This window comes from Heliconius melpomene, chromosome 14 (genome assembly GCF_056956725.1).
Source record: "Heliconius melpomene rosina isolate 202511_hmr_F chromosome 14, ASM5695672v1, whole genome shotgun sequence".
In the NCBI taxonomy this organism is placed as follows: Eukaryota; Metazoa; Arthropoda; class Insecta; order Lepidoptera; family Nymphalidae; genus Heliconius; species Heliconius melpomene.
Genome location: NC_140402.1, coordinates 2,984,648 through 2,999,572, shown reverse-complemented (window position 1 = coordinate 2,999,572; position 14,925 = coordinate 2,984,648). Strand labels below are relative to the sequence as shown.

Below are 14,925 nucleotides of genomic sequence, written 5' to 3'. Positions count from 1 at the left end.
GGTAGATTTGTATGAATGCGCAAAGCGTTGCCTCGTAGCGGCGCGCTGACGTAGTCGCGTAGCGCGTATGTAGGACGTCACGCGTAGACGTCGCGTAGGCGGCCCTCCTGCAGTCCGGCTCATTTCGAGAATATAGCTTTTTAAATATTTCAAATATATTCCTTTTTCTTTTTTTTTATTTATAATATGTAATCTATAAAATAATATGATAAAATTAATTAAATTGTGTTTATTACAGAATAATTTTATGAGTTTGCTAAAAGAAAATAATCATGAAATTAAATTTCTAAAATTCTTATATTAAATAATTAACAAAAAAATCATTAATAAAACACTAACAACAAAAACAATCAATAATTAGTAACTTTTGAGCTATTTAGTGACCTACAAAGTGAGAACGCGTACACCACCGACCACCGACCACCGACTACCGACCGCATTGTATTCGATCGAGTTAACTTTTTACTTTCACGAAACGTACGCTGAATCGATAGGCAGCGTCGCGGTTGCAGCTTTACAATTATTGTGCCTGTAGCGCGTATTTAGGGCAACCCGAGGCGGTGGCGGTAGCAACCCGGGCAGTCCGCCTCGCGCCGCGCGCCGGCCGCCCGCGTCGCCCAGCCCGCCCTGCGCCCTGCGCGCTCCCCCATACTGTTGCGCGACCCTGCATCGATTCCGCATGAGACTAGTGCCGTGAAGTGATAATGAACGTGCGAAATGAGGACCCCAGTGTATATCCTGACCTATTTCAACATTATTATATTATATCAGTCACAGGTTTCAATGTTATGCTGATGGTTTAAGTCGGTGGTTTATATGTTCCAGAGGATATACTCGTAAGGTATGTACTAGTTTTTTTGATGTTTTTTTCTTAGTGGTAAACAAGTGAAGTTTATATTGTAAATATAATGTGTGGAACCCGTTTAATTATAGGAGTAAATTATGATCGAACACTATGGGTAGGTTACGTGCGTCATTAGCGCACCGGTTGATGGTTTATGTTCGTAAAGTCTAAAATTTAATTTTTTTATACATTTTAAACTTTTTTATACGTCATAATTGTTTATTAATTTATATAAATATGTAAAATTATGATTATTTTTATTAATAAAATTTTTAACAATAATATTTAATAGGAAAAAATAAAGTACTACTACTCTGCTATTACAAAAGCAATATCTTATATTAGGAAAACAAAACGGCGTTTACACTCATATACTAGAGGTCATATTTATTTAAATGCAAATATAAACTGTAACACAAAGAAGTAATTTTATATAATTTTAGAATTTAAATTAACTCATCGTTAATATATTAGTTCGGTGAATGTCTTTGAAACGATTTTTAATTCTGTCATTAATATTTAACACAAAGCATCGTAATAAACAGTTATTTAAAGATTAATTAATTAAAACAAAGTAGGATTGTAGAAATATATATTTTTAAAATGTCATAAATATTCAGAACTTCTTGTTGGCGAAACATAGCTATTTCTAGTTTTCTTTTGTTTAGCTTCATATGCCTACAGTATACAAAAGAATAGAACAATAGGCTAGGCTAGTAAGACAATAACATTATTTTAACCATTTGTACATATATTATACGGAAGATTTTATAGTAGCAATTAGTTACCAGTTTACTTGTATATTTTAATATCTTGCAAGGCTAACTAGAAATAAAAGAATAATGCACCAATTAAGGTGAACAATTATTATATTTAATTGTTTTTATTATTTAGGCCAGTCGTGGCATAGAAGAACCACCGTGTGGCTGTAAACGTTGGTTGTGGGTTCGATTTCCACTCGAGAACGTGCAGTATTCAATATTTTCATTTCTTCGTTCTGTGTCGTAGCAAAGCGCGGCGTTGAATTCCGCCGCTCGACACGCAATGACTCCAGTATTTGGCGGAAAGTTCTCCTCAGTGTTCTTCGTGAAAGTCTTTGCCTGATGTGGTTTGAATCTAAGATTTTGTAGTGCATAACATAAAGAAAAAAATAACTAATATATAAAATTATATATTTTTTTTAATATTTGATCCCATTAGAAGAATGATACATAATTGTAATTTTGTCATGTTTTAAAATATTGTCAACGCCAGATAAAATGTCTTAACACTACGTTCCCTCTGTCTAACCCGCTGTGTGCGGGATACAGCGTGAAGCTAAAAAAAACCTCAATTAAATTTTCAGGCAAACAACATTGCTGATTAAATTATTTACATTCATAATAACGTTATAACTTAAGCGAGGACGATTCAAAGTTAAATACAGTATTTAGTACAGTATTAGGAAATGCTGTGTCTACTGTAATTTGTTGGGAAAGTTTGGGAAATTGTGACTCAGTATTATATTTTGTCATATATAAGTGCTTGAAGTTAGAAAATTTTGTTTGATATCCTTATATTTATTCAGTTCAGTTAAAGGTACGTTTATTTGTATGTGTAGAGTATTTTATTTTCTTTGTAGAATGGATAGATATATTTAATTATTTTTTTTTAAAGACGACTTGTACATCTTTTCTTGAGAAAGTTTAACATATTAGAGTCTAGCATAGAAATGTGTATTTGCGTGTGAAGCCTCAATTCCTTATTTATTTATACTTATTTATAAAACTGAAGAGTTGGTTTCGATGAACGCACTAATGTCAGAAACTACTGATTCGAATTATAAAATATTTTTGTGTTAGAGTTCTCAAGCATCTCTTCGTTATATCCATATATTTGGCCACGTGATCAAAGTTACATATAAAATTTAGTATTTAGTATAATTATACTAAAAATTATGAAAATATTTTTGACATTATGACCAGTTAAGGTGATGTAACATATGGTGATGATATGAAAAACATTTTCGTCATAGTTTTCCTTTAAACAAATAGAATTAAACGTGTTTCGAATACGGAGATAAATTAAAGTGTAATTGGCTTGTTTGCTTAAGATCTAATTAGAAGAAAATTTCATTGTACGGCACCGAGGCGTATAACCAGTAACTCTATTATTTAAAATACTCTGTTGCGCGTAGACTTTTAATTGTGCATATAACAAAATTTAATTAATTTATGTTTGTATATAGAAATACTAGCTTAAACTTTTATGGAACTTCGCCCGCATCTAATGAAATAACTAGAATTTGTATAGAATCACATCACATTCAATTGTAGGAGAAAAGTCTAACCGCAAACATATAATTGTAGTTAATTTCATACAAAATGTGTGCATACGCCCGCAAACTTAAGTTTGTTATCTTTTATTAGCTGTAGTAGCCCTTGGACCTGCAAAAATTGTTATATTATTTTAGTTTATTAATATTTCATTATTTTAACAAGTGAATTAGAAACAAATAAAAAACCTGAGTGCATTAATAGGTCCACTAACATTCGTGAGATCAAGACAAATCTGTGTATTATTTATCTAAATCGGTTAAGGCAAAGTTTAATAGTTACAAATGAACAAAGGAACGAACATACATACATGCTAAAAACATAACCCTTCTTTTGCAATTCTCCGCATTCGATTAAATCTATTCAATTTACTAATGATACTTAACTGACTTTACTTAATGAAATTCTATTACTTTTTCTAATTATAAACATTGTCAATGCTTCTATTGAATTGAATTTCTATAATAAATTCAATATAAAAATATTGCTAGCACTACGGTCTTACACGAGGCCAATATTGTTTGATTAATGATTCTACAGACATTTTCTCTGGTAACAACCCAAGTGTTTTAATATAAAAAGAAGGAGATTTGCCACTAAGTGTTTTATTACTAAAAGGAAAGTCGAAGTGAAATAAATATTAGAAGAGAAAGAAATATCTTTTAAAAACTTTCTGTAGGATTTTTTATTAAATTTAATGTTATCTTGTATTTAATTTAACTTTAAAATAATTTAGTAGTAAATATTGTCATTTCAAATGAAAATTTTAATCCTTAACTTGGATGAATTTGAAGTGAAAAACAACGAGTTTGAAGTTAAAATGTAAAATTGTTACAAATGTTAAAATTTTCATTAATATGAAATAATTCCATACCACGATTGCCTCAATTTAAAATATTTATACACAGACTATTAAAAATAGTTAAAATTGTGGATTCGATTCCCAGTTGCGAAAATAAAATATTTAATATTTCCATTTTCTCCGCTCTCGTAGCGAGGCAAAGTGCGGTGTTGAGTACCATGTAATGCATATAAAATTCGGTGAAAAATAGGGAACGGAATTTCTTAACACTAGGTTCCCTCTGCCTAGCCTGCTGTGTGCGGGATACAGAACGACACTAAAAAAAGGGTTAATGCGAGTTGAAATGTCTATAATTATATAAATCTATAAATGTGATTGTTAAGTTATCCATTTAGTTCAACAAATGTCGATTTAATTCTAAAGGTCGCAGTTCAGTCGTTCGTAACTCGTTCCCATCGATTTTTTTGTTATAAAGTATATTTATTAGATACTGACGTAGAGCGACATATTAAATCCTGGGCTATGAATATAAATGGAAGAGTAAATGAAAACTATTATAACAATTTTATATATTTTTTATTTTTACGCATCTTTTTTACCTGTGAAATATTTTTTTAAATAATTATATTTAAATGTGAATTTCTGCCACTCACCTCGCAATGCCTCCAGATTTCTCTCGCTCTCTCTGCATACCCTGGAACTGCTTGTTGACGACAGCGTGAAGCTGAACAAAGAGAAAAAAATATATTTAAACACTTCTTGACGCAGCAATTATGGCGTATAAATAAATTATTTATTTTATTCATTAGTAGACCAAAATTCTGTACGTATACGTTTATAATGATCGTTTAATGTTATTTTTTTATAAAATATTCGATATATTTTCTTTTACATTTTTCAATTATAATAAGAAAAATATATGAACATACCGTAATATTCTTGTTCAATACAAAATGTACTTAAAACATGTATCTACGTTGAAATAATGTATCTGTATATTTTTCTCATTTCTCTTATAATGTACAGGACCTAATTATTAAGATAGCACAGTTAAAATCTTTGGTTGAACAGCGTATTTGAGTGTGTTGATATTTACGATAGTTTTGGGTTGAATCCAAGCTTAAGATATTTAATTTCTCCATCTATTTAGAGAAAATGCCGCTTGTTATTTCCTCAAAGTGGGCAGAGAGGGGAGGTTAAAGGACTATTATGTTAAATATGTTACGTGCACGTTGTATACCAATATACAGTCATATTGGAGTCTACCTCTATAGTTTCAATGTGAAATATAAAACTCTTAATAATGTTTTCATTTTCTCGCTTTGGCAACGAGGCAAAACGCGTCGTTGAGTTCCGCGTTCGTTGGTGGAGAAAGTGGGAAACAAGAAATTCTTAGGTTCCTTCTGATGTGAGCGTGATACAACGGGAAGTTCAAAAAATTTGCATTTTCAGTGACTAGTATGGGTTCATGAATATCATTTTATTATATACGATAGATTTTTATTGCATATAAATATATTTTTGTAAACAACATTTTAATATCAGATCGCCGCCTGCGTCATATGTCGACGTCGAAGTCACATATGGAATTGGAACGGCGGCCAAAGTTTTAATTTGTTTAGGAAATGTATTGCATAAAATGGGGCATGGCGATTTAGAAAATGTACAAACAATAGTTTCTACGTTTGTATATTTTATGTTGTTATTAGTAAAACTTGAAAAAAGAAAAAATTATGTTAAAAATTAAAAAAATATATATTAGGCAGAGGTAACTCAATAATAAAACAATCTGTTCCCCACATTTTGCCCAATTTTTGAGATATTACGTGTGAAGTAGCGAAACTCACCTTTATTTTTCGTAGATACTCCATCAAAGCTACTTAAGAAAAAGAGGAAACATAGAAAGATTTCAAATCAACTATTAATATAAAAAATCTAATATATAAAATATAAAAAAAAAAAATCTTATCAATAAAAAATTGAAAAGCAACGTTTTAACGATTATATATTTAAGAAGAAACATACATTAACCTACTAGCTTGTTGAAATTTTATATGAAAATGAAAATAAACTCCATATTGCTAAAAGCTGCTTTATGAACCATGACGAAATTTAGTGATAAAAGTTTCCCCCACTTTATCACTTGTTTGCACTGTGTATTAACCTGGTTGCGCAGTGAAGGAGGATTTCATATATTATTTATCCTCGAACTTCTTGATTTCTCGTTCTCGCGTGAGGCGCTATTCGCGTAGAATATTTTTCCACGTTGTTTAAATATGTACAAATGGCTAGCTCGTCCCTCGGAACTCGGGAGGTCGTTTTCGTTTTAGGTACGCGTTTTAAAATTTTTGTGGTTTTTCTATTGTTTTTAGTGTTAATTTTGGTTGATTTGGATTTATTGTTTACCTTCGTAGAGGCACGGCGTGATTGCAGGCGCGGTGGTTGTGGTTACGATTCTCTTTCGGGGGATTAATTAATGATTTACTTTAAATTTTTCACTCTGGTAACGAGACTAAGCGCGGTGTTAAGTTTCGCAACTCTGGAAAATTTTGCAGAAAGTCAGGGACGGAGTTTTGAAAAGTAAATTTTAGGAAAAGATGAAATGTGTCTTGTTTCTGCTTGAGCTTGAGTATTTATATTGATTTCAGGTTAAATGTCAAAGGTGAAAGCAGCTCTATGAGATAAAAACTATTTCAGATATTCCCATTCAAAGTAAGCTTTACTTACTTCAGTTTTTATATTTCAGAAAAAAATAAATACAGAAGAATTTACTGTAAATCTAAAAAATAAATTTACTAAATGCTATTATAAAATAAATATTCTCATTCTTGGCAATTTTTCAACAGCTGTCAAATGCACTCGATAGTTATGAATTTAATTTTTGTATTTAAATAAATATACAAGTAGCTCAAGGTCTGGCTGAAATAAAATGCAGTTTTCGACAACCTCGTTTAGTATGCAAAGTCCCAAGAGGCAGAGAGAGAACAACGAAGTGATTTTTCACCATTTTACCTCTGTCTGTCCCGTATATTTATAGTATCTTGTATTTGTACTATCTTGCAATATGAAATCATGAGAGGCGAGTGGCGCAGGGGCACAAAGGAATTTTATTTAAATTGATATTTTTATTTCTTCGCTCTGGTGTCGAGGCAAAGGGCGGTGTTGAATTTCGCAAATCAACACACAATGCCTCCAGAATTCGGCGGAAAGTGAGGAACGGAGTGTCTAAACACGAGGTTCTCTCTGCCTACCGTGCTGTATGCGGGATACAGCGTAAAGCTGATTTAATATTAATTGAAATTTTTATTTAAGTATAAATACGAAAAGAAAATGGAACTAATTCGTATTGTAAAATAAAAATCTATAATTTTTTGTTTATATAGATTTAAAGTTTTGGATTTATTTAAATAAGCAAATAATACATTCTCGTAAATTACTTTATATTCGAAAGAATTAAAATACTTGTTTACATATCTTTTATTAGTGTGCATACACTTGCATTAGACAGATTTGACACGCGAAGTTAGCATTAAGCTAAATAATCGATTTTTATTGACGTTATATAATATAAAGATTTTACGTATTTTCTATTGTATAAAGTGAATATTTAACAATTTTGGACCTAAAAATGTAATATAGTTATTAATTGAAATTAATAAGATTCCAAATTCAAGAATTACTAAGTATTTTTTTACATAATTATAATTAATGTCGGCTTAGAGTGAAAACTTACTCAATTTTTTATTTTATTCATTATTTACATTTTTATACCATTCGATAGTGTAAAAAAATACAAAATTGATATTTATTTTATTTCATATAATAAAGAATATAAATCAATTTTAGAACTAGTAAAATATTCTTATCTTATTTTTGAGACGTTTTATGTCTCTCCTGATAATTTACTTAATTTACTTAAGCCCACATCTCTATCTCTCTCTCTATTAACAAGTTTTTTATTGTGAAATTACCCCATTTTAACTGAAATTGAACTTGTATATTTAAATCTATTCTTAATATTTAGTTTGAGTTACCGTACTGGCTTTAAGAAACAAAACAAACTCCATGCAGTTACTTCTCTTCCAAATAAATAACCATCCTGACGTAAAACTAGCTGCAAAAGTTTTTGAACAACGACTTGAGTCCAACTTTATAATTGATTTAAGGACGTACAGATAAAGAACTGTAAGCTTAATTGTAACCTATTGCCATTTCGTATTAGAACTTTTAGGTAATTTGGGTGTAGCGGTTTATTAATCTGACTTTTTATTTCGAATTAAATTAATATCAAACATAGGCAAAAAATCTTAATTTTGTGTAAAATAGCAGTTAATAAAATTTTAAAATTAATATTTAGGGTCCAATAAATCATGAGCTTGGTTTGTGTTAATGATGCTATTATTAAAAAAAATGTCATGCTTTTAGTAGTAAAACAACTACAAAAAGTAAAACAACTAGAAAAAAACAAAGCTTTGCATTCAGATGTCGATACATTTGGCGGCGTATTATATTATATTGAACTTGGTTCCTATTTTTTATTTTGGTAGGATTAAACATTATTTATAACATATTTGTTAGAAAAGAAATTGAAAAACGAGAAAAACTGTACCTACCTATTGAAAAAGAAAGGAAAAAATATTTTGATTCTAACTAAATGTAAGTATACGTATATTTTTGTTCACAAAAACATGTTTATACGTTGAATGAAAATAGAATGGATAGTGCTGTTAGAAAATTCTATTATTTGTAGGATAATAGGAAAAATGTTTTTAAAAAAATCGTATGAAAGCATTAACGGGTCGATGAGTCTATGAATACATGAGTGCTTCATTCTATATCTATATACAACTACCTACATACTTATCAACGTTTTATCCAAATTTCTAACAAAAATAATAGAAATAAATATTTCTTCTTTGTCTAATAGCCATTTCTTTCAGCTGAATTCTTAATTAATACATATTTTTTTTGTATTTTAAGATTAATTAAGTCAAGTCAAGATGAGCTTCGAAGTAATTATTTATTGATAATAGGGTAAACTTATCAAATAATAATATATATTTTTTTATTTATTTAAAGTCAAATGTAGTTCATCTTTCTCAAGTCTGTTATGTCGATTACATTCAAGAAACTTAAAAAAAACATTTTTTTACTATATTTACAAACATTACAGATGTTTTTGTCTTATTCTATTAAAAAAAAAAACCTAAAAATACAATTTTTTTTCTAATTTTCTATATTTTTCCATCTATTCTATATTAATATATTTTGGGTATCTTGTTTGCCTCATTTCTTACCGCCTCCCTCGTTTCCATATAACTTCCTCTATAAGTTTTATTTACAAGCCAATCTTGGATTTTATGGTTTTCCTATAGATATAAAAAATATTTTCAGTGGAAACTAATAAATATTGGGGATATATTTTTCTCTGTACATTTTCTGATCAAATTTTAGTGGCACAAGCCATCTAAATGTATGAAAAACATATTGAAAAGTTAATCTACAATTTTGTGTATTGCGCTACAGTTGCAAATTCGATTTCTACAAATAATAAAATCTAAAGATAGATAGATTTAAGATATTCCTATAATATTTAAGTTACAGCTTCCATAACATCGTGCTAAATTTCATTTTTAAAATTATTAGCATCTGCTATCCAGTACTTTGTATCTATAGCCTTTAGACTTAAAGAAAACGTACCCTAAGAGACTATAAAATACGACTATATAAAATAAAATTGTTATTTTCAATGTGAAATTTTGTATGCATTAGATGAAAAATGTTGAAACTTTGAGTGCGGTGGGAGAATGAGCCTTAAATATGAAAGAAAAGCACGCTGTAGCTTGCAATTACTGTTCTACTCGTAGTTTGTAATTGGCACTCGTACAATTTTTGCTTAGTTATATATGTACATATATGGGTATGTAGATATTTTGGTTTTTTATTTTTATGATTTTTTTGGTATCTTTTCTCACTCGATTTCGAACGTTCCTCAAGTGGAAATCGAACCCATAACCAGTCGCGTTGACAGTCACACGCTTACCTCATTAAGACTTTGGTAATCGATATTAATAGCTCCTCATAATAATAATATATATTTTTAAATATAGTTACTTAAAGAACTATTTATGTTTAAGTAAATATATTTAAAAATTAAAGAAATTGGGATTATCTGCGTGGAATTTCAGAAGCTTTATTAAGGATTTTTCTTATTGAACTATATAAACAATTTCTATACAAGAGAAAGTAAGACATATAGATTTATTAAACGTTAAATACCAGGGCTATAAAAAAATTAACATATTCCTTTATTCTTTTACATTTATTTAAGGGCAATACGAGTAGCGCGGTGGAAAATATATGAAATTTGGGGTTTAAAAATTAAAATACAAAAGAGAATAAAGAAACCTTTGTGTGGACAAGAGAATGTACTCGACAGAGGATACCCGAACAACGTACCTGTTGAACAGCATATATTTTATAAAAGAAAATTTTGCCGACTCATACAATGCTTAAGAGATGTGTGTTCAAAATATAAAAGTAGGGGGATTTCCTTTTTTTTTTGTTAAATTTCGGAGGAATTAGGGTTTTATTCAGGCCAATTGTGCTAAGGGGTAAGCATGCGTCTGTAAACACAACTGGTAGTGTGTTCGATTTCCACTCGGGCACATGAAATATTTAATATCACGCAATAGTCAGTCTTAATGCTTTCAGAATTCAGCAGAAAGTGGGGAACTAAATTGTTTTAATGGGAACGGAGTGTCTTAACATAAGGTTCCCAGGTTCCCTTTGCTTACCCTGCTGCTGCCCTGCTTATGTGGAATACAGCTTGAAGCTAAAAAATGTCTTAGGGTCTCTACTAAATGTGAGAAAAGCGTGAAGAAAACATAGAGTGGGCAAAAGTTGATCTTTAGTGAACCAATTTGAATTAAAAAAGTTCAAATTAGTTCACTAAAAAATCTACAAAATTTTACTATTTTGTAGATTTTTAGTGAAGTTCTTTATTCCTATGCTGTTAATATCCTGGACGTATAAGATGATAAATTCACACACCAGTAGTTAAACTTAATTAAGACTAGTGTTCCCTGGAGTAATCTAGATGTGAACGTAGCTTGCCAGACGCTACTATTAGTTGATGCCGCATCGAAGCAATCTATGTGTATTGAATTTAATATGTTATAGGTATATATGTGCGCTTAATATAGAGAGTAAACGCGATGGTAGTGGGTTCGTTTTCCTCTCGAGGGGAATAATTATTTTATTTCCTCGTTTTGTCAACGTTTAGTTTTGCTACTGAATATGCAATGTTTGTTTGGAAAATGAAGTGTCTAAACACTAGGTTCCCTCTGCTTACCTTACGGGAAGTAACGTGGAGCTAGAAAAAGAAAATTAATATTATAATTTTATTTATATTTGTATCCTGTACCTAGTAGGGCTGTCTTTCCCCTGCTAGGGAAATTAAAGATAAAAAATTTCGTTTTCTGCTCAGTGATATATTAAATTCAATAGAAGAAAAATGCTATCCATACCTTTATTATAAATTCGAAAGTAACTCTGTCTGTCTGTCTGTCTTTTACGCAATCAGGGCCAAACCGCTAATTTAATTGTGATAAAATACTCATATAGAGATACTTGAGGGTCTCGAGATGAACATAGGATACTTTTTTTTCTCATATTTGTAATATTTTCGATATATACCAATATAATAAAATACTTATTAATTTGACATGTAATTTATTCCGCCATGTTAATAACAACCGTCGTTGCTAAGCAACGGCTTGCAAAGTTTGTTGTTAGAAAACGTCACCCAAAATGAGCTTGCTTAACGCATCTCTCTATTGAAACCTGAAAATAATTTCATAAATATATTTAATAAATATTCGTATAGGTCAAGCGGGCGTAGCCGCGTTCGGGTCCACTAGTATTATATAATTATTAAAATTTCAAACAATTTATTAATACATCATTATAAATAAAAAAGCAAATCCAAATATCAATTTTAAAAAGATATATAATTATAGGCATTGCTCTTATGGGTTTCCGGATACAAGAAGTTATTACGCCTCTAGGGCATCGACAACACACTAAAGTACCATTTTTATATTCCCATATAACAAATTGGAAGTTTACGTTCAATTTATTTCTATATAAAATAAAATTTACTGCCGTCAACCGGTTAAAATTTTCGTTTTATTAGTCTTATTTATATATAGGATGACCTTTTCACGTTTTATTATTGTTACAGTGATATATTTTTAGATTTATTACTAGACTAGTTGAAATATATAAGATTTTGAAGATGAGTTTCTCCACTTAATACACAATATCTCAATAATTAAGAAGACTTTGGGGAAGGGAGTGTCTTAACACTACGCTATACTACCTTGTAAATTGTAAATTATAAATTGAAATCTTAAATATGCATTATATCATATTTAACTTACGAAACATATTGGAAGTTAATATAGACTACAAATTATAATACCTAATTAATTTTCAGCTGATAATCCGTGGGGTTAGATCAATGTTAATAACTCATTTTAAGCTCTTGCCGTAATACCCAAATTAACTTCAATTAAATTTACGTAGAATTCTTCATGAAAATAAAATAAAAACATAAACGTATATAACATTATATTGTTTAGACTTACTCTATGTCCCGTTTATAGTATGGTAGGCAAAGAGAACCTAGTGTTATGACTCTCCATTCAGTAGAAACACTGCGTGTTGAGTGGTAAAACTCAACGCATACAAATAAGATTTCCTTGTTAGATATTTGAGGGGTTTATATATAGATTGTGTGAAGCAGCCAGTGTTATTTAACTTCTTAAGTTTATTACAATGGCGTCAATAATATATAAACAGCCCTCGTAAAATTCACCAAACAAAGCTTAATCACTGCGTGGGAGGTTCCCTATAATAAGCAACCTTCGTCTTGTTTGATCCGCTAGCTTAACTTCTGAGATAAAATATTTAATCTTTTTTTTTTAAATTTGTTCTTTTTTAAATAAACAAAAAAAAAAGTAAGAAGACCTAGGTAAAGAGGCCAGTTGTGGCGCAGGGGTAAAAAGTGACTGTAAACGCGACTGGCTGTGGGTTCGATCCCCACTCGAAGAAATGTAATATTAATTTAAATTTATATTTCCATTTCTTCGCTCTGATGTCGAGGCAAAGCGCGGCGTTAAGTTCCGCCACTCAACATACAATGCCTTTAAAATTCGGTGGAAAGTGGGGAACGGAGTGCCTTAACACTAGGTTCCCTATGCCTACCTTGCGGTGCGCCGGATACAGCATTACCGATTTTTTTTTTAAATTAAATTATGAAAATTGCAAGATATACTGCAAATGAAGTTCTTTATAAATAAATTATTGTCTAGAGTTCAAGAAACTCATATAGACTCCGCTCCCTCATACTTTGGAGCAGAATGTTTTTCTTTAAATTTAATATTACTTTCTGTGAAACTTTCAGTATATTAGTGTTAAGATAGTGTTGAACGACAATGCTATTTAATGATAAGAATTATTGTGAATGCTCTCGAGTTGATATAGTTTTGTAACGATATCAGAGTTTCTTCATTTATATATATTTATATTTGTTCATTTATATATAGAATGGACGTTAGTTATTTCTCTCTATTTAAGATATTTTAGAGGCAATCATCATGTCTTCTAAATAATTTGTGACCAATTCTCAAAAATATGTAAATATAAAGAGGGGGACATATCTAAAAAAACCTGTTTACATCGATCGATGTTACTGGTTAGATGGTTGAAGATAAGACGAAATGCTTCATTAGTACATAAAATGTAGGATTAAAAAAGATATACACAGAAATCTATTTATAACAGCTTATAAAAGGCGTTTTGATACATTAAAAACTATTAAAAACATTTGAAGTAGATTTCTTTCTACATTTGTTAGAAACTAAAACATTTGAAGTAGATATTTTTTTATTTTCATGTAATTAAAATTAGTTATATTATTAAAATATGATGATTATAAAAATGTTTAAATAAATCGATCCGTTTGCGCATGCCACGATATCGCCATCTCTATAGAGCATACGAGGCCGAGGTACGGAAATTAAAATATATATATACATTTATACATCATCATCAGCCTGTCCTCGTCCACTGCTGGACATAGGCCTCTCCAATGGCACGCCACTGAGCTCGATCTTCAGCTCTTCGCATCCAGCCGCTGCCCGCCACTTTACGAATATCGTCACCCCATCTAGCTGGAGGACGTCCTACATTACGCTTGCCGAGGCGTGGTCTCCACTGTAGAACGCGCTTACCCCAATGGTCATCGGTTCTGCGGCAAATGTGACCAGCCCATTGCCACTTCAGCCTGCTAATCCTTTGGGCACATCCACATTTATACATATAAATAAAATTGAAGAGTCTATCTGTGATTTCAAAATAACTGTGTTTTTTGTTTAAATGCATACGGTTGTTTGCAGGATACTAAAATATAAACAAACGACTTTAATTTTTGTGAATCTTTTACCAGGAAATAGAGACTGTATCACACCCATAGCAGCCTGTAACCTGGGAGCCTAGTGTCAAGGCACTCCGTCATTTAGGCACTTCCGTTCCACTTTCCAAATTTTGGAGGCATTGAGATTATTATAAAATATGCAAATTGTATAACAATTGGAAACTGTGCGCAACTGGACGCGTGTCCGACTAAAGCTATTCAATAAGATACCATTTAAATGTATATTGGATTGCTTAGTTCGATTTCATCCCTTCGTATCTGATTCACCCTGTATATAAAATGACTTAAATTATACCCAAAAAGAGCTTAAGTAAGGGATGTTCTTATAAGGTTCTTCTGAGTCCTTTCACAGTCTTGTTATCATGTTTGTATGGAAATTATTACGAGTTATTTGTTTTATACATTTTTTTTATGAAAAAAGGTTTTACTTTAGGAGTTTTGTATGGAATAAGTTCATTTCGAT

General features: G+C 30.6%; 1 protein-coding gene across 4 annotated transcripts in view; it reads left to right on the top strand.

The window, feature by feature from the left end:
* The first annotated feature begins 575 nt into the window (after positions 1–575).
* LOC146531953 (sodium channel protein 60E-like) overlaps positions 576–14,925 on the top strand; it is a 134,186-nt gene continuing 119,836 nt past the window's right edge. For 3 of the 4 annotated variants that reach the window (XM_085197145.1, XM_085197147.1, XM_085197148.1), the window contains exon 1: positions 576–841. The gene's annotated coding sequence lies outside the window, so the exon portion shown is untranslated. The remainder of the gene's footprint in view (positions 842–14,925) is intronic. The other variant, XM_085197146.1, reaches the window with a different exon arrangement.